Source organism: Astatotilapia calliptera, chromosome 15, assembly GCF_964374335.1.
Source record: "Astatotilapia calliptera chromosome 15, fAstCal68.1, whole genome shotgun sequence".
Lineage (NCBI taxonomy): Eukaryota > Metazoa > Chordata > Actinopteri > Cichliformes > Cichlidae > Astatotilapia > Astatotilapia calliptera.
Window position 1 is genome coordinate 12,145,776 of NC_137436.1, and position 19,061 is coordinate 12,164,836.

General features: G+C 39.7%; 19 non-coding genes and 3 pseudogenes across 19 annotated transcripts; all 22 read right to left on the bottom strand.

Moving 5' to 3' along the window:
* Window positions 1-840: 840 nt before the first annotated feature.
* On the bottom strand, window positions 841-924 carry LOC145420807 (U2 spliceosomal RNA; annotated as a pseudogene).
* Window positions 925-1,560: 636 nt separating this feature from the next.
* Window positions 1,561-1,643, bottom strand: trnal-uaa (transfer RNA leucine (anticodon UAA)). Its single transcript has one exon. It is a non-coding gene; the product is annotated as a tRNA-Leu (tRNA).
* An 849-nt stretch (window positions 1,644-2,492) lies between these two features.
* Window positions 2,493-2,683, bottom strand: LOC145420834 (U2 spliceosomal RNA). Its single transcript, XR_013902120.1, has one exon. It is a non-coding gene; the product is annotated as a U2 spliceosomal RNA (small nuclear RNA).
* A 466-nt stretch (window positions 2,684-3,149) lies between these two features.
* LOC145420780 (U2 spliceosomal RNA) lies at window positions 3,150-3,342 on the bottom strand. The gene has a single exon (XR_013902092.1). It is a non-coding gene; the product is annotated as a U2 spliceosomal RNA (small nuclear RNA).
* Window positions 3,343-4,954: 1,612 nt separating this feature from the next.
* LOC145420808 (U2 spliceosomal RNA) lies at window positions 4,955-5,038 on the bottom strand (annotated as a pseudogene).
* Window positions 5,039-5,674: 636 nt separating this feature from the next.
* Window positions 5,675-5,757, bottom strand: trnal-uaa (transfer RNA leucine (anticodon UAA)). Its single transcript has one exon. It is a non-coding gene; the product is annotated as a tRNA-Leu (tRNA).
* An 849-nt stretch (window positions 5,758-6,606) lies between these two features.
* Window positions 6,607-6,798, bottom strand: LOC145420749 (U2 spliceosomal RNA). The gene has a single exon (XR_013902070.1). It is a non-coding gene; the product is annotated as a U2 spliceosomal RNA (small nuclear RNA).
* A 466-nt stretch (window positions 6,799-7,264) lies between these two features.
* Window positions 7,265-7,455, bottom strand: LOC145420728 (U2 spliceosomal RNA). The gene has a single exon (XR_013902050.1). It is a non-coding gene; the product is annotated as a U2 spliceosomal RNA (small nuclear RNA).
* Window positions 7,456-8,091: 636 nt separating this feature from the next.
* trnal-uaa (transfer RNA leucine (anticodon UAA)) lies at window positions 8,092-8,174 on the bottom strand. The gene has a single exon. It is a non-coding gene; the product is annotated as a tRNA-Leu (tRNA).
* Window positions 8,175-9,023: 849 nt separating this feature from the next.
* LOC113007181 (U2 spliceosomal RNA) lies at window positions 9,024-9,214 on the bottom strand. Its single transcript, XR_003269870.2, has one exon. It is a non-coding gene; the product is annotated as a U2 spliceosomal RNA (small nuclear RNA).
* A 466-nt stretch (window positions 9,215-9,680) lies between these two features.
* On the bottom strand, window positions 9,681-9,871 carry LOC145420835 (U2 spliceosomal RNA). The gene has a single exon (XR_013902121.1). It is a non-coding gene; the product is annotated as a U2 spliceosomal RNA (small nuclear RNA).
* A 466-nt stretch (window positions 9,872-10,337) lies between these two features.
* LOC145420740 (U2 spliceosomal RNA) lies at window positions 10,338-10,528 on the bottom strand. The gene has a single exon (XR_013902061.1). It is a non-coding gene; the product is annotated as a U2 spliceosomal RNA (small nuclear RNA).
* Window positions 10,529-11,164: 636 nt separating this feature from the next.
* On the bottom strand, window positions 11,165-11,247 carry trnal-uaa (transfer RNA leucine (anticodon UAA)). Its single transcript has one exon. It is a non-coding gene; the product is annotated as a tRNA-Leu (tRNA).
* Window positions 11,248-12,096: 849 nt separating this feature from the next.
* Window positions 12,097-12,287, bottom strand: LOC145420836 (U2 spliceosomal RNA). Its single transcript, XR_013902122.1, has one exon. It is a non-coding gene; the product is annotated as a U2 spliceosomal RNA (small nuclear RNA).
* A 466-nt stretch (window positions 12,288-12,753) lies between these two features.
* LOC145420837 (U2 spliceosomal RNA) lies at window positions 12,754-12,944 on the bottom strand. The gene has a single exon (XR_013902123.1). It is a non-coding gene; the product is annotated as a U2 spliceosomal RNA (small nuclear RNA).
* Window positions 12,945-13,410: 466 nt separating this feature from the next.
* On the bottom strand, window positions 13,411-13,601 carry LOC145420838 (U2 spliceosomal RNA). The gene has a single exon (XR_013902124.1). It is a non-coding gene; the product is annotated as a U2 spliceosomal RNA (small nuclear RNA).
* Window positions 13,602-14,067: 466 nt separating this feature from the next.
* LOC145420751 (U2 spliceosomal RNA) lies at window positions 14,068-14,258 on the bottom strand. The gene has a single exon (XR_013902072.1). It is a non-coding gene; the product is annotated as a U2 spliceosomal RNA (small nuclear RNA).
* Window positions 14,259-14,894: 636 nt separating this feature from the next.
* Window positions 14,895-14,977, bottom strand: trnal-uaa (transfer RNA leucine (anticodon UAA)). Its single transcript has one exon. It is a non-coding gene; the product is annotated as a tRNA-Leu (tRNA).
* Window positions 14,978-15,826: 849 nt separating this feature from the next.
* LOC145420761 (U2 spliceosomal RNA) lies at window positions 15,827-16,017 on the bottom strand. Its single transcript, XR_013902078.1, has one exon. It is a non-coding gene; the product is annotated as a U2 spliceosomal RNA (small nuclear RNA).
* Window positions 16,018-16,653: 636 nt separating this feature from the next.
* On the bottom strand, window positions 16,654-16,736 carry trnal-uaa (transfer RNA leucine (anticodon UAA)). Its single transcript has one exon. It is a non-coding gene; the product is annotated as a tRNA-Leu (tRNA).
* An 849-nt stretch (window positions 16,737-17,585) lies between these two features.
* On the bottom strand, window positions 17,586-17,776 carry LOC113007183 (U2 spliceosomal RNA). The gene has a single exon (XR_003269872.2). It is a non-coding gene; the product is annotated as a U2 spliceosomal RNA (small nuclear RNA).
* Window positions 17,777-18,242: 466 nt separating this feature from the next.
* On the bottom strand, window positions 18,243-18,447 carry LOC145420782 (U2 spliceosomal RNA; annotated as a pseudogene).
* Between the last annotated feature and the right edge of the window lie 614 nt (window positions 18,448-19,061).

Here is a 19,061-nt window from a genome sequence, read left to right on the forward strand (position 1 = left end):
GAACCATAACAATATCTGACATTTATGAATATATGGCTTCTTTAACAGCGTACACACATTTGCATAAAAAATCGTATCTAACTTTAACGGAATGTTCGGTACCCCTTTTCCCCCATCGGCAACCTCCTGATACATTTGTACTCTCTTTACGTACTCGTAACCTCCCCATATAAAGTTAAATATTCCCCTCATTATTTGTGCTCTAAATACTTGTGGCATCGGGAACACATAGCCTAGATACAATAATTTCGGCACCACCTCACTCTTTATCACTAACACCTTCCCAGTAATTGTAAGCTTCCTCATTTTCCATAGTCGTAATTTCCTTTCCACCTCTGCCATCTTCCCCTTCCAGTTCCAAATAGCATCGCCCTCCTTATTCCCAAAAGAAATTCCTAGAATGTCCATAGGACCTTCACACAAAGTATAATCACAAATATTTTCCCTTCTACCTTCCCACGTCCCCAAGTACTTATATTTTGTCTTTTCCTTATTTATTTTTGATCCTGTAACTTCTTCATATATTTTTAATATTTCCACAACTTCTCTTAAACTGTCGTCGTCCGCTAAATATAGTATAGTATCATCCGCATATTGAGATATTTTCAAACATTCCCCCCCCGGCATCATTATCCCCCTCACTCTTTTATTCTCCCGAATTGCACAAGCCAATGGTTCAACATATAATACATAGAGTACCACCGATAACGGGCACCCTTGTCTCAACCCCCTCGCTTGATGAACTTTTTCCGTGAGGAACCCGTTCAATTTGATTTTTGAATATATCTCTTTATAAAGGATCCTCACCCACCTTATAAATTGTTTTCCCAAGCCCATCTTAGTCATTACCTCCCACAAAATTTCGTAATCTAGCCTATCAAACAGATACTACACTTGATCTTAGCCAAAAGGCCGAGAAGCGATACCCACATATCGCACGACAGAAACGACTCATTCTGCTTACTGCAACTCTAACTCATGGTTACAATGAAGAACACAGTCGCCTTCTAACAAATGGTAGAGGACAGGTCGATGTTTTACTGACGTTTTACCTCCGAAACATCACAATATAACTATGGTCGGCATGTTTCAGTTTTTAAACGGCGCCACATATATGACGACACTTTAGTTTCTGAAACGCCGGTCAGCGCATGCCGGTTAATGAGATTCAAAATCACGTGGTCGCCTGCAGTCCAATCAGCGGTCGTTGAGACGGAGCGTCTTCAATTCATTTTTATAACTTTCTTGGCGTTATAATTGTTTTCATAATATGATAATTACATACTGTTAAATTTTTAATGTTTCTCCTCCCGGTAACTGTATTCCTGTTATGTCTGGGCTTTCCCTAATTGCACAAGCCAACGGTTCTACATATAACATGTACAGTAAGACTGAGAGGGGGCGACCTTGGCACAGACCTCTCATTTGTCTTTCATCCCAGCTTTTTTGGGGGTGACTGGGTGGGGGGATATTGCTCACAGCAAATTCCTAAAAACTCCTATTGATCATTGTTGCTCCCATAGATACATTTCAGTTTACCAGTCATGAGGCTCCAAATTATACCAGCAGTGGGGTTTGAACCCACGAGAGCATGCGCTCATTGGAGCTTAAGTCCAACGCCTTAACCACTCGGCCATCCTGATGCATATATATTGTGCATGCGTGTTCCTTTAGGAAACAGGAAGATTGCTAGGAGAAAGAAACGGATTAATCTTGTTTGTTAGGATCATAGCCATAAATGGAGGACTCTTATAAAGTCCATGGATTTTCATTCACACATATTACATGAGGTATCTACTCTTTACACACTAAGGATCCACACTACCAGGGCTACGGCACACAGCTGTTTTATAAATCATCAAAACCAATACTATCCTAAGATTTATTATATACAAAAATGATCTGTTCCCAAATGTTTTCATGTAATCCTGAAAACAGAAAAACAATCTTCTGCACTATTAACCATCCACAAATGGAAACAACAGACAATACAGGTGATTTTAGCTAAAAAGCCAAGAAAAAATTGTGTGGGTTTTTTTTTTTTTCAAACGATGTAATTTACAGCCACAGAGGACAGAAAGCTGCAGTATGTAGAGAAAGAGAAGAGTTAAACCTATAATCAACATGAGTCCTTGTAGATGGCAGCCTCCGGTTTTTAAAGACTTCTATTGGTCTCTAGTGGACAACAGAGGTAACTGCAGGATTGGAGCCAGAATAGTGTAACTGCAGTTCAAAACGACATATTTTTTTGATTTCCCATAGAAAGTGTGTGTCCAGCCACGTGTCAGTCCAAGTGGCAGGATTTAGTAATTCTGGTAATAGTTAAATGTAAGTCATTCACAAATATTAAGTCGCAACATTTCAGTCTGACTAACCTTGGAAGATTACACGAAGACAATGTCCAGATATGCAGACGCACACATATATCTAGCGTATAAGAAAATTCTTTGCACAAACTGTTGAGTCAAATGACATTTGTTTTTCACAGCTTCAGGGGGTGCACCGTTCCTAGAAATACTGCAATACCAGGTCGATGCGTGGAGTGGACGGAGCAAGCCCCTATTCCATCTCCCTGCTCCAAAAATCAATTTAATATATGGTCCCCGGGTAGGGGACGTATCAGATATTAAACTGATAAGAACAGATTTTTTTTTTTTTTTTAGCTAAAAAGCCAAGAAAAGATTGTGTGGTTTATTTTTTTTCAAACGATGTAATTTACAGCCACAGAGGACAGAAAGCTGCAGTATGTAGAGAAAGAGAAGAGTTAAACCTATAATCAACATGAGTCCTTGTAGATGGCAGCCTCCGGTTTTTAAAGACTTCTATTGGTCTCTAGTGGACAACAGAGGTAACTGCAGGATTGGAGCCAGAATAGTGTAACTGCAGTTGAAAACGACATATTTTTTTGATTTCCCATAGAAAGTGTGTGTCCAGCCACGTGTCAGTCCAAGTGGCAGGATTTAGTAATTCTGGTAATAGTTAAATGTAAGTCATTCACAAATATTAAGTCGCAAGATTTCAGTCTGACTAACCTTGGAAGATTACACGAAGACAATGTCCAGATATGCAGACGCACGCATATATCTAGCGTATAAGAAATTTCTTTGCACAAACTGTTGAGTCAAATGCCATTTGTTTTTCACAGCTTCAGGGGGTGCACCGTTCCTAGAAATACTGCAATACCAGGTCGATGCGTGGAGTGGACGGAGCAAGCCCCTATTCCATCTCCCTGCTCCAAAAATCAATTTAATATATGGTCCCCGGGTAGGGGACGTATCAGATATTAAACTGATAAGAACAGATTTTTTTTTTTTCCTTTTTTATTTTTACTTACAACACCATCTTACATTTCCATTTGCTCAACATTCCATTGAATACTTTTCATATTTCACAAAAACATCTTTTACATCATTCATAATAATCCTTCCACCTGTCCTTAATCGTGTCTATTCCCCATCTTTGTAATTCATGCCGATATATCCCCTCAAATTCCCTCTCTATATCCTTTATTGTTCCCATCTCTTTCCATTCATACCCCCCCCTTATATACCCCTGTCTTGCCCTCCATATCTTAAGTTTTGTAATTGATAACAACATACAACGTATTTTATTTTCCTCCTTCTTTTTATCCTTAGGCCTAAGATAAGTTATTTCCTCATATGTCAAAGCCTCTAGTCCCTTATACCTCCTCTTCATTCCAGCCCATACCTTTTTTGCATATTTGCACCCCCATAGGACATGTTCAATCGTTTCTTCCTCTGTGCAATTATCCCTCGGACATTCTTTTAACTTCCCCAAATTATGTGCATACATCGTAGTTCTTACAGGTAATTTCCTATGTAGGTGCATCCAATTAAAATCTTTCAAAACATTCTTATAACTCTTATCCTGTGCGTATTCCCAAACTTCCGAACTCACTATCCCCTGGTTGTAGTTAGCATTCCTCACCAGTTTTTTATACAGAAGTTTATGATTTTGTATTGTATCCACCTCTCTGCACTCTATATGTCTCTTTCCCCACTTAACCATCCTCTGAAAGTATTCTGGTCTTGTCTCTGCCTTCGGCCCCTGATTTTCCCACCCAATTAAAAACCGGTATGGAATAGCTAACCAGAACCATAACAATATCTGACATTTATGAATATATGGCTTCTTTAACAGCGTACACACATTTGCATAAAAAATCGTATCTAACTTTAACGGAATGTTCGGTACCCCTTTTCCCCCATCGGCAACCTCCTGATACATTTGTACTCTCTTTACGTACTCGTAACCTCCCCATATAAAGTTAAATATTCCCCTCATTATTTGTGCTCTAAATACTTGTGGCATCGGGAACACATAGCCTAGATACAATAATTTCGGCACCACCTCACTCTTTATCACTAACACCTTCCCAGTAATTGTAAGCTTCCTCATTTTCCATAGTCGTAATTTCCTTTCCACCTCTGCCATCTTCCCCTTCCAGTTCCAAATAGCATCGCCCTCCTTATTCCCAAAAGAAATTCCTAGAATGTCCATAGGACCTTCACACAAAGTATAATCACAAATATTTTCCCTTCTACCTTCCCACGTCCCCAAGTACTTATATTTTGTCTTTTCCTTATTTATTTTTGATCCTGTAACTTCTTCATATATTTTTAATATTTCCACAACTTCTCTTAAACTGTCGTCGTCCGCTAAATATAGTATAGTATCATCCGCATATTGAGATATTTTCAAACATTCCCCCCCCCGGCATCATTATCCCCCTCACTCTTTTATTCTCCCGAATTGCACAAGCCAATGGTTCAACATATAATACATAGAGTACCACCGATAACGGGCACCCTTGTCTCAACCCCCTCGCTTGATGAACTTTTTCCGTGAGGAACCCGTTCAATTTGATTTTTGAATATATCTCTTTATAAAGGATCCTCACCCACCTTATAAATTGTTTTCCCAAGCCCATCTTAGTCATTACCTCCCACAAAATTTCGTAATCTAGCCTATCAAACAGATACTACACTTGATCTTAGCCAAAAGGCCGAGAAGCGATACCCACATATCGCACGACAGAAACGACTCATTCTGCTTACTGCAACTCTAACTCATGGTTACAATGAAGAACACAGTCGCCTTCTAACAAATGGTAGAGGACAGGTCGATGTTTTACTGACGTTTTACCTCCGAAACATCACAATATAACTATGGTCGGCATGTTTCAGTTTTTAAACGGCGCCACATATATGACGACACTTTAGTTTCTGAAACGCCGGTCAGCGCATGCCGGTTAATGAGATTCAAAATCACGTGGTCGCCTGCAGTCCAATCAGCGGTCGTTGAGACGGAGCGTCTTCAATTCATTTTTATAACTTTCTTGGCGTTATAATTGTTTTCATAATATGATAATTACATACTGTTAAATTTTTAATGTTTCTCCTCCCGGTAACTGTATTCCTGTTATGTCTGGGCTTTCCCTAATTGCACAAGCCAACGGTTCTACATATAACATGTACAGTAAGACTGAGAGGGGGCGACCTTGGCACAGACCTCTCATTTGTCTTTCATCCCAGCTTTTTTGGGGGTGACTGGGTGGGGGGATATTGCTCACAGCAAATTCCTAAAAACTCCTATTGATCATTGTTGCTCCCATAGATACATTTCAGTTTACCAGTCATGAGGCTCCAAATTATACCAGCAGTGGGGTTTGAACCCACGAGAGCATGCGCTCATTGGAGCTTAAGTCCAACGCCTTAACCACTCGGCCATCCTGATGCATATATATTGTGCATGCGTGTTCCTTTAGGAAACAGGAAGATTGCTAGGAGAAAGAAACGGATTAATCTTGTTTGTTAGGATCATAGCCATAAATGGAGGACTCTTATAAAGTCCATGGATTTTCATTCACACATATTACATGAGGTATCTACTCTTTACACACTAAGGATCCACACTACCAGGGCTACGGCACACAGCTGTTTTATAAATCATCAAAACCAATACTATCCTAAGATTTATTATATACAAAAATGATCTGTTCCCAAATGTTTTCATGTAATCCTGAAAACAGAAAAACAATCTTCTGCACTATTAACCATCCACAAATGGAAACAACAGACAATACAGGTGATTTTAGCTAAAAAGCCAAGAAAAAATTGTGTGGGTTTTTTTTTTTTTCAAACGATGTAATTTACAGCCACAGAGGACAGAAAGCTGCAGTATGTAGAGAAAGAGAAGAGTTAAACCTATAATCAACATGAGTCCTTGTAGATGGCAGCCTCCGGTTTTTAAAGACTTCTATTGGTCTCTAGTGGACAACAGAGGTAACTGCAGGATTGGAGCCAGAATAGTGTAACTGCAGTTCAAAACGACATATTTTTTTGATTTCCCATAGAAAGTGTGTGTCCAGCCACGTGTCAGTCCAAGTGGCAGGATTTAGTAATTCTGGTAATAGTTAAATGTAAGTCATTCACAAATATTAAGTCGCAACATTTCAGTCTGACTAACCTTGGAAGATTACACGAAGACAATGTCCAGATATGCAGACGCACACATATATCTAGCGTATAAGAAAATTCTTTGCACAAACTGTTGAGTCAAATGACATTTGTTTTTCACAGCTTCAGGGGGTGCACCGTTCCTAGAAATACTGCAATACCAGGTCGATGCGTGGAGTGGACGGAGCAAGCCCCTATTCCATCTCCCTGCTCCAAAAATCAATTTAATATATGGTCCCCGGGTAGGGGACGTATCAGATATTAAACTGATAAGAACAGATTTTTTTTTTTTTTTTTAGCTAAAAAGCCAAGAAAAGATTGTGTGGTTTATTTTTTTTCAAACGATGTAATTTACAGCCACAGAGGACAGAAAGCTGCAGTATGTAGAGAAAGAGAAGAGTTAAACCTATAATCAACATGAGTCCTTGTAGATGGCAGCCTCCGGTTTTTAAAGACTTCTATTGGTCTCTAGTGGACAACAGAGGTAACTGCAGGATTGGAGCCAGAATAGTGTAACTGCAGTTGAAAACGACATATTTTTTTGATTTCCCATAGAAAGTGTGTGTCCAGCCACGTGTCAGTCCAAGTGGCAGGATTTAGTAATTCTGGTAATAGTTAAATGTAAGTCATTCACAAATATTAAGTCGCAAGATTTCAGTCTGACTAACCTTGGAAGATTACACGAAGACAATGTCCAGATATGCAGACGCACGCATATATCTAGCGTATAAGAAATTTCTTTGCACAAACTGTTGAGTCAAATGCCATTTGTTTTTCACAGCTTCAGGGGGTGCACCGTTCCTAGAAATACTGCAATACCAGGTCGATGCGTGGAGTGGACGGAGCAAGCCCCTATTCCATCTCCCTGCTCCAAAAATCAATTTAATATATGGTCCCCGGGTAGGGGACGTATCAGATATTAAACTGATAAGAACAGATACTACACTTGATCTTAGCCAAAAGGCCGAGAAGCGATACCCACATATCGCACGACAGAAACGACTCATTCTGCTTACTGCAACTCTAACTCATGGTTACAATGAAGAACACAGTCGCCTTCTAACAAATGGTAGAGGACAGGTCGATGTTTTACTGACGTTTTACCTCCGAAACATCACAATATAACTATGGTCGGCATGTTTCAGTTTTTAAACGGCGCCACATATATGACGACACTTTAGTTTCTGAAACGCCGGTCAGCGCATGCCGGTTAATGAGATTCAAAATCACGTGGTCGCCTGCAGTCCAATCAGCGGTCGTTGAGACGGAGCGTCTTCAATTCATTTTTATAACTTTCTTGGCGTTATAATTGTTTTCATAATATGATAATTACATACTGTTAAATTTTTAATGTTTCTCCTCCCGGTAACTGTATTCCTGTTATGTCTGGGCTTTCCCTAATTGCACAAGCCAACGGTTCTACATATAACATGTACAGTAAGACTGAGAGGGGGCGACCTTGGCACAGACCTCTCATTTGTCTTTCATCCCAGCTTTTTTGGGGGTGACTGGGTGGGGGGATATTGCTCACAGCAAATTCCTAAAAACTCCTATTGATCATTGTTGCTCCCATAGATACATTTCAGTTTACCAGTCATGAGGCTCCAAATTATACCAGCAGTGGGGTTTGAACCCACGAGAGCATGCGCTCATTGGAGCTTAAGTCCAACGCCTTAACCACTCGGCCATCCTGATGCATATATATTGTGCATGCGTGTTCCTTTAGGAAACAGGAAGATTTCTAGGAGAAAGAAACGGATTAATCTTGTTTGTTAGGATCATAGCCATAAATGGAGGACTCTTATAAAGTCCATGGATTTTCATTCACACATATTACATGAGGTATCTACTCTTTACACACTAAGGATCCACACTACCAGGGCTACGGCACACAGCTGTTTTATAAATCATCAAAACCAATACTATCCTAAGATTTATTATATACAAAAATGATCTGTTCCCAAATGTTTTCATGTAATCCTGAAAACAGAAAAACAATCTTCTGCACTATTAACCATCCACAAATGGAAACAACAGACAATACAGGTGATTTTAGCTAAAAAGCCAAGAAAAAATTGTGTGGGTTTTTTTTTTTTTCAAACGATGTAATTTACAGCCACAGAGGACAGAAAGCTGCAGTATGTAGAGAAAGAGAAGAGTTAAACCTATAATCAACATGAGTCCTTGTAGATGGCAGCCTCCGGTTTTTAAAGACTTCTATTGGTCTCTAGTGGACAACAGAGGTAACTGCAGGATTGGAGCCAGAATAGTGTAACTGCAGTTGAAAACGACATATTTTTTTGATTTCCCATAGAAAGTGTGTGTCCAGCCACGTGTCAGTCCAAGTGGCAGGATTTAGTAATTCTGGTAATAGTTAAATGTAAGTCATTCACAAATATTAAGTCGCAAGATTTCAGTCTGACTAACCTTGGAAGATTACACGAAGACAATGTCCAGATATGCAGACGCACGCATATATCTAGCGTATAAGAAATTTCTTTGCACAAACTGTTGAGTCAAATGCCATTTGTTTTTCACAGCTTCAGGGGGTGCACCGTTCCTAGAAATACTGCAATACCAGGTCGATGCGTGGAGTGGACGGAGCAAGCCCCTATTCCATCTCCCTGCTCCAAAAATCAATTCAATATATGGTCCCCGGGTAGGGGACGTATCAGATATTAAACTGATAAGAACAGATTTTTTTTTTTTTTTTAGCTAAAAAGCCAAGAAAAGATTGTGTGGTTTATTTTTTTTCAAACGATGTAATTTACAGCCACAGAGGACAGAAAGCTGCAGTATGTAGAGAAAGAGAAGAGTTAAACCTATAATCAACATGAGTCCTTGTAGATGGCAGCCTCCGGTTTTTAAAGACTTCTATTGGTCTCTAGTGGACAACAGAGGTAACTGCAGGATTGGAGCCAGAATAGTGTAACTGCAGTTGAAAACGACATATTTTTTTGATTTCCCATAGAAAGTGTGTGTCCAGCCACGTGTCAGTCCAAGTGGCAGGATTTAGTAATTCTGGTAATAGTTAAATGTAAGTCATTCACAAATATTAAGTCGCAACATTTCAGTCTGACTAACCTTGGAAGATTACACGAAGACAATGTCCAGATATGCAGACGCACACATATATCTAGCGTATAAGAAAATTCTTTGCACAAACTGTTGAGTCAAATGCCATTTGTTTTTCACAGCTTCAGGGGGTGCACCGTTCCTAGAAATACTGCAATACCAGGTCGATGCGTGGAGTGGACGGAGCAAGCCCCTATTCCATCTCCCTGCTCCAAAAATCAATTTAATATATGGTCCCCGGGTAGGGGACGTATCAGATATTAAACTGATAAGAACAGATTTTTTTTTTTTTTTTAGCTAAAAAGCCAAGAAAAGATTGTGTGGTTTATTTTTTTTCAAACGATGTAATTTACAGCCACAGAGGACAGAAAGCTGCAGTATGTAGAGAAAGAGAAGAGTTAAACCTATAATCAACATGAGTCCTTGTAGATGGCAGCCTCCGGTTTTTAAAGACTTCTATTGGTCTCTAGTGGACAACAGAGGTAACTGCAGGATTGGAGCCAGAATAGTGTAACTGCAGTTGAAAACGACATATTTTTTTGATTTCCCATAGAAAGTGTGTGTCCAGCCACGTGTCAGTCCAAGTGGCAGGATTTAGTAATTCTGGTAATAGTTAAATGTAAGTCATTCACAAATATTAAGTCGCAAGATTTCAGTCTGACTAACCTTGGAAGATTACACGAAGACAATGTCCAGATATGCAGACGCACGCATATATCTAGCGTATAAGAAATTTCTTTGCACAAACTGTTGAGTCAAATGCCATTTGTTTTTCACAGCTTCAGGGGGTGCACCGTTCCTAGAAATACTGCAATACCAGGTCGATGCGTGGAGTGGACGGAGCAAGCCCCTATTCCATCTCCCTGCTCCAAAAATCAATTTAATATATGGTCCCCGGGTAGGGGACGTATCAGATATTAAACTGATAAGAACAGATACTACACTTGATCTTAGCCAAAAGGCCGAGAAGCGATACCCACATATCGCACGACAGAAACGACTCATTCTGCTTACTGCAACTCTAACTCATGGTTACAATGAAGAACACAGTCGCCTTCTAACAAATGGTAGAGGACAGGTCGATGTTTTACTGACGTTTTACCTCCGAAACATCACAATATAACTATGGTCGGCATGTTTCAGTTTTTAAACGGCGCCACATATATGACGACACTTTAGTTTCTGAAACGCCGGTCAGCGCATGCCGGTTAATGAGATTCAAAATCACGTGGTCGCCTGCAGTCCAATCAGCGGTCGTTGAGACGGAGCGTCTTCAATTCATTTTTATAACTTTCTTGGCGTTATAATTGTTTTCATAATATGATAATTACATACTGTTAAATTTTTAATGTTTCTCCTCCCGGTAACTGTATTCCTGTTATGTCTGGGCTTTCCCTAATTGCACAAGCCAACGGTTCTACATATAACATGTACAGTAAGACTGAGAGGGGGCGACCTTGGCACAGACCTCTCATTTGTCTTTCATCCCAGCTTTTTTGGGGGTGACTGGGTGGGGGGATATTGCTCACAGCAAATTCCTAAAAACTCCTATTGATCATTGTTGCTCCCATAGATACATTTCAGTTTACCAGTCATGAGGCTCCAAATTATACCAGGAGTGGGGTTTGAACCCACGAGAGCATGCGCTCATTGGAGCTTAAGTCCAACGCCTTAACCACTCGGCCATCCTGATGCATATATATTGTGCATGCGTGTTCCTTTAGGAAACAGGAAGATTGCTAGGAGAAAGAAACGGATTAATCTTGTTTGTTAGGATCATAGCCATAAATGGAGGACTCTTATAAAGTCCATGGATTTTCATTCACACATATTACATGAGGTATCTACTCTTTACACACTAAGGATCCACACTACCAGGGCTACGGCACACAGCTGTTTTATAAATCATCAAAACCAATACTATCCTAAGATTTATTATATACAAAAATGATCTGTTCCCAAATGTTTTCATGTAATCCTGAAAACAGAAAAACAATCTTCTGCACTATTAACCATCCACAAATGGAAACAACAGACAATACAGGTGATTTTAGCTAAAAAGCCAAGAAAAAATTGTGTGGGTTTTTTTTTTTTTCAAACGATGTAATTTACAGCCACAGAGGACAGAAAGCTGCAGTATGTAGAGAAAGAGAAGAGTTAAACCTATAATCAACATGAGTCCTTGTAGATGGCAGCCTCCGGTTTTTAAAGACTTCTATTGGTCTCTAGTGGACAACAGAGGTAACTGCAGGATTGGAGCCAGAATAGTGTAACTGCAGTTCAAAACGACATATTTTTTTGATTTCCCATAGAAAGTGTGTGTCCAGCCACGTGTCAGTCCAAGTGGCAGGATTTAGTAATTCTGGTAATAGTTAAATGTAAGTCATTCACAAATATTAAGTCGCAACATTTCAGTCTGACTAACCTTGGAAGATTACACGAAGACAATGTCCAGATATGCAGACGCACACATATATCTAGCGTATAAGAAAATTCTTTGCACAAACTGTTGAGTCAAATGCCATTTGTTTTTCACAGCTTCAGGGGGTGCACCGTTCCTAGAAATACTGCAATACCAGGTCGATGCGTGGAGTGGACGGAGCAAGCCCCTATTCCATCTCCCTGCTCCAAAAATCAATTTAATATATGGTCCCCGGGTAGGGGACGTATCAGATATTAAACTGATAAGAACAGATTTTTTTTTTTTTTTTAGCTAAAAAGCCAAGAAAAGATTGTGTGGTTTATTTTTTTTCAAACGATGTAATTTACAGCCACAGAGGACAGAAAGCTGCAGTATGTAGAGAAAGAGAAGAGTTAAACCTATAATCAACATGAGTCCTTGTAGATGGCAGCCTCCGGTTTTTAAAGACTTCTATTGGTCTCTAGTGGACAACAGAGGTAACTGCAGGATTGGAGCCAGAATAGTGTAACTGCAGTTGAAAACGACATATTTTTTTGATTTCCCATAGAAAGTGTGTGTCCAGCCACGTGTCAGTCCAAGTGGCAGGATTTAGTAATTCTGGTAATAGTTAAATGTAAGTCATTCACAAATATTAAGTCGCAACATTTCAGTCTGACTAACCTTGGAAGATTACACGAAGACAATGTCCAGATATGCAGACGCACACATATATCTAGCGTATAAGAAAATTCTTTGCACAAACTGTTGAGTCAAATGCCATTTGTTTTTCACAGCTTCAGGGGGTGCACCGTTCCTAGAAATACTGCAATACCAGGTCGATGCGTGGAGTGGACGGAGCAAGCCCCTATTCCATCTCCCTGCTCCAAAAATCAATTTAATATATGGTCCCCGGGTAGGGGACGTATCAGATATTAAACTGATAAGAACAGATTTTTTTTTTTTTTTTAGCTAAAAAGCCAAGAAAAGATTGTGTGGTTTATTTTTTTTCAAACGATGTAATTTACAGCCACAGAGGACAGAAAGCTGCAGTATGTAGAGAAAGAGAAGAGTTAAACCTATAATCAACATGAGTCCTTGTAGATGGCAGCCTCCGGTTTTTAAAGACTTCTATTGGTCTCTAGTGGACAACAGAGGTAACTGCAGGATTGGAGCCAGAATAGTGTAACTGCAGTTGAAAACGACATATTTTTTTGATTTCCCATAGAAAGTGTGTGTCCAGCCACGTGTCAGTCCAAGTGGCAGGATTTAGTAATTCTGGTAATAGTTAAATGTAAGTCATTCACAAATATTAAGTCGCAAGATTTCAGTCTGACTAACCTTGGAAGATTACACGAAGACAATGTCCAGATATGCAGACGCACGCATATATCTAGCGTATAAGAAATTTCTTTGCACAAACTGTTGAGTCAAATGCCATTTGTTTTTCACAGCTTCAGGGGGTGCACCGTTCCTAGAAATACTGCAATACCAGGTCGATGCGTGGAGTGGACGGAGCAAGCCCCTATTCCATCTCCCTGCTCCAAAAATCAATTTAATATATGGTCCCCGGGTAGGGGACGTATCAGATATTAAACTGATAAGAACAGATTTTTTTTTTTTTTTTAGCTAAAAAGCCAAGAAAAGATTGTGTGGTTTATTTTTTTTCAAACGATGTAATTTACAGCCACAGAGGACAGAAAGCTGCAGTATGTAGAGAAAGAGAAGAGTTAAACCTATAATCAACATGAGTCCTTGTAGATGGCAGCCTCCGGTTTTTAAAGACTTCTATTGGTCTCTAGTGGACAACAGAGGTAACTGCAGGATTGGAGCCAGAATAGTGTAACTGCAGTTGAAAACGACATATTTTTTTGATTTCCCATAGAAAGTGTGTGTCCAGCCACGTGTCAGTCCAAGTGGCAGGATTTAGTAATTCTGGTAATAGTTAAATGTAAGTCATTCACAAATATTAAGTCGCAAGATTTCAGTCTGACTAACCTTGGAAGATTACACGAAGACAATGTCCAGATATGCAGACGCACGCATATATCTAGCGTATAAGAAATTTCTTTGCACAAACTGTTGAGTCAAATGCCATTTGTTTTTCACAGCTTCAGGGGGTGCACCGTTCCTAGAAATACTGCAATACCAGGTCGATGCGTGGAGTGGACGGAGCAAGCCCCTATTCCATCTCCCTGCTCCAAAAATCAATTTAATATATGGTCCCCGGGTAGGGGACGTATCAGATATTAAACTGATAAGAACAGATACTACACTTGATCTTAGCCAAAAGGCCGAGAAGCGATACCCACATATCGCACGACAGAAACGACTCATTCTGCTTACTGCAACTCTAACTCATGGTTACAATGAAGAACACAGTCGCCTTCTAACAAATGGTAGAGGACAGGTCGATGTTTTACTGACGTTTTACCTCCGAAACATCACAATATAACTATGGTCGGCATGTTTCAGTTTTTAAACGGCGCCACATATATGACGACACTTTAGTTTCTGAAACGCCGGTCAGCGCATGCCGGTTAATGAGATTCAAAATCACGTGGTCGCCTGCAGTCCAATCAGCGGTCGTTGAGACGGAGCGTCTTCAATTCATTTTTATAACTTTCTTGGCGTTATAATTGTTTTCATAATATGATAATTACATACTGTTAAATTTTTAATGTTTCTCCTCCCGGTAACTGTATTCCTGTTATGTCTGGGCTTTCCCTAATTGCACAAGCCAACGGTTCTACATATAACATGTACAGTAAGACTGAGAGGGGGCGACCTTGGCACAGACCTCTCATTTGTCTTTCATCCCAGCTTTTTTGGGGGTGACTGGGTGGGGGGATATTGCTCACAGCAAATTCCTAAAAACTCCTATTGATCATTGTTGCTCCCATAGATACATTTCAGTTTACCAGTCATGAGGCTCCAAATTATACCAGGAGTGGGGTTTGAACCCACGAGAGCATGCGCTCATTGGAGCTTAAGTCCAACGCCTTAACCACTCGGCCATCCTGATGCATATATATTGTGCATGCGTGTTCCTTTAGGAAACAGGAAGATTGCTAGGAGAAAGAAACGGATTAATCTTGTTTGTTAGGATCATAGCCATAAATGGAGGACTCTTATAAAGTCCATGGATTTTCATTCACACATATTACATGAGGTATCTACTCTTTACACACTAAGGATCCACACTACCAGGGCTACGGCACACAGCTGTTTTATAAATCATCAAAACCAATACTATCCTAAGATTTATTATATACAAAAATGATCTGTTCCCAAATGTTTTCATGTAATCCTGAAAACAGAAAAACAATCTTCTGCACTATTAACCATCCACAAATGGAAACAACAGACAATACAGGTGATTTTAGCTAAAAAGCCAAGAAAAAATTGTGTGGGTTTTTTTTTTTTTCAAACGATGTAATTTACAGCCACAGAGGACAGAAAGCTGCAGTATGTAGAGAAAGAGAAGAGTTAAACCTATAATCAACATGAGTCCTTGTAGATGGCAGCCTCCGGTTTTTAAAGACTTCTATTGGTCTCTAGTGGACAACAGAGGTAACTGCAGGATTGGAGCCAGAATAGTGTAACTGCAGTTGAAAACGACATATTTTTTTGATTTCCCATAGAAAGTGTGTGTCCAGCCACGTGTCAGTCCAAGTGGCAGGATTTAGTAATTCTGGTAATAGTTAAATGTAAGTCATTCACAAATATTAAGTCGCAAGATTTCAGTCTGACTAACCTTGGAAGATTACACGAAGACAATGTCCAGATATGCAGACGCACGCATATATCTAGCGTATAAGAAATTTCTTTGCACAAACTGTTGAGTCAAATGCCATTTGTTTTTCACAGCTTCAGGGGGTGCACCGTTCCTAGAAATACTGCAATACCAGGTCGATGCGTGGAGTGGACGGAGCAAGCCCCTATTCCATCTCCCTGCTCCAAAAATCAATTTAATATATGGTCCCCGGGTAGGGGACGTATCAGATATTAAACTGATAAGAACAGATACTACACTTGATCTTAGCCAAAAGGCCGAGAAGCGATACCCACATATCGCACGACAGAAACGACTCATTCTGCTTACTGCAACTCTAACTCATGGTTACAATGAAGAACACAGTCGCCTTCTAACAAATGGTAGAGGACAGGTCGATGTTTTACTGACGTTTTACCTCCGAAACATCACAATATAACTATGGTCGGCATGTTTCAGTTTTTAAACGGCGCCACATATATGACGACACTTTAGTTTCTGAAACGCCGGTCAGCGCATGCCGGTTAATGAGATTCAAAATCACGTGGTCGCCTGCAGTCCAATCAGCGGTCGTTGAGACGGAGCGTCTTCAATTCATTTTTATAACTTTCTTGGCGTTATAATTGTTTTCATAATATGATAATTACATACTGTTAAATTTTTAATGTTTCTCCTCCCGGTAACTGTATTCCTGTTATGTCTGGGCTTTCCCTAATTGCACAAGCCAACGGTTCTACATATAACATGTACAGTAAGACTGAGAGGGGGCGACCTTGGCACAGACCTCTCATTTGTCTTTCATCCCAGCTTTTTTGGGGGTGACTGGGTGGGGGGATATTGCTCACAGCAAATTCCTAAAAACTCCTATTGATCATTGTTGCTCCCATAGATACATTTCAGTTTACCAGTCATGAGGCTCCAAATTATACCAGGAGTGGGGTTTGAACCCACGAGAGCATGCGCTCATTGGAGCTTAAGTCCAACGCCTTAACCACTCGGCCATCCTGATGCATATATATTGTGCATGCGTGTTCCTTTAGGAAACAGGAAGATTGCTAGGAGAAAGAAACGGATTAATCTTGTTTGTTAGGATCATAGCCATAAATGGAGGACTCTTATAAAGTCCATGGATTTTCATTCACACATATTACATGAGGTATCTACTCTTTACACACTAAGGATCCACACTACCAGGGCTACGGCACACAGCTGTTTTATAAATCATCAAAACCAATACTATCCTAAGATTTATTATATACAAAAATGATCTGTTCCCAAATGTTTTCATGTAATCCTGAAAACAGAAAAACAATCTTCTGCACTATTAACCATCCACAAATGGAAACAACAGACAATACAGGTGATTTTAGCTAAAAAGCCAAGAAAAAATTGTGTGGGTTTTTTTTTTTTTCAAACGATGTAATTTACAGCCACAGAGGACAGAAAGCTGCAGTATGTAGAGAAAGAGAAGAGTTAAACCTATAATCAACATGAGTCCTTGTAGATGGCAGCCTCCGGTTTTTAAAGACTTCTATTGGTCTCTAGTGGACAACAGAGGTAACTGCAGGATTGGAGCCAGAATAGTGTAACTGCAGTTCAAAACGACATATTTTTTTGATTTCCCATAGAAAGTGTGTGTCCAGCCACGTGTCAGTCCAAGTGGCAGGATTTAGTAATTCTGGTAATAGTTAAATGTAAGTCATTCACAAATATTAAGTCGCAACATTTCAGTCTGACTAACCTTGGAAGATTACACGAAGACAATGTCCAGATATGCAGACGCACACATATATCTAGCGTATAAGAAAATTCTTTGCACAAACTGTTGAGTCAAATGCCATTTGTTTTTCACAGCTTCAGGGGGTGCACCGTTCCTAGAAATACTGCAATACCAGGTCGATGCGTGGAGTGGACGGAGCAAGCCCCTATTCCATCTCCCTGCTCCAAAAATCAATTTAATATATGGTCCCCGGGTAGGGGACGTATCAGATATTAAACTGATAAGAACAGATTTTTTTTTTTTTTTTAGCTAAAAAGCCAAGAAAAGATTGTGTGGTTTATTTTTTTTCAAACGATGTAATTTACAGCCACAGAGGACAGAAAGCTGCAGTATGTAGAGAAAGAGAAGAGTTAAACCTATAATCAACATGAGTCCTTGTAGATGGCAGCCTCCGGTTTTTAAAGACTTCTATTGGTCTCTAGTGGACAACAGAGGTAACTGCAGGATTGGAGCCAGAATAGTGTAACTGCAGTTGAAAACGACATATTTTTTTGATTTCCCATAGAAAGTGTGTGTCCAGCCACGTGTCAGTCCAAGTGGCAGGATTTAGTAATTCTGGTAATAGTTAAATGTAAGTCATTCACAAATATTAAGTCGCAAGATTTCAGTCTGACTAACCTTGGAAGATTACACGAAGACAATGTCCAGATATGCAGACGCACGCATATATCTAGCGTATAAGAAATTTCTTTGCACAAACTGTTGAGTCAAATGCCATTTGTTTTTCACAGCTTCAGGGGGTGCACCGTTCCTAGAAATACTGCAATACCAGGTCGATGCGTGGAGTGGACGGAGCAAGCCCCTATTCCATCTCCCTGCTCCAAAAATCAATTTAATATATGGTCCCCGGGTAGGGGACGTATCAGATATTAAACTGATAAGAACAGATTTTTTTTTTTTTTTTTTTTTTTTCCTTTTTTATTTTTACTTACAACACCATCTTACATTTCCATTTGCTCAACATTCCATTGAATACTTTTCATATTTCACAAAAACATCTTTTACATCATTCATAATAATCCTTCCACCTGTCCTTAATCGTGTCTATTCCCCATCTTTGTAATTCATGCCGATATATCCCCTCAAATTCCCTCTCTATATCCTTTATTGTTCCCATCTCTTTCCATTCATACCCCCCCCTTATATACCCCTGTCTTGCCCTCCATATCTTAAGTTTTGTAATTGATAACAACATACAACGTATTTTATTTTCCTCCTTCTTTTTATCCTTAGGCCTAAGATAAGTTATTTCCTCATATGTCAAAGCCTCTAGTCCCGTATACCTCCTCTTCATTCCAGCCCATACCTTTTTTGCATATTTGCACCCCCATAGGACATGTTCAATCGTTTCTTCCTCTGTGCAATTATCCCTCGGACATTCTTTTAACTTCCCCAAATTATGTGCATACATCGTAGTCCTTACAGGTAATTTCCTATGTAGGTGCATCCAATTAAAATCTTTCAAAACATTCTTATAACTCTTATCCTGTGCGTATTCCCAAACTTCCGAACTCACTATCCCCTGGTTGTAGTTAGCATTCCTCACCAGTTTTT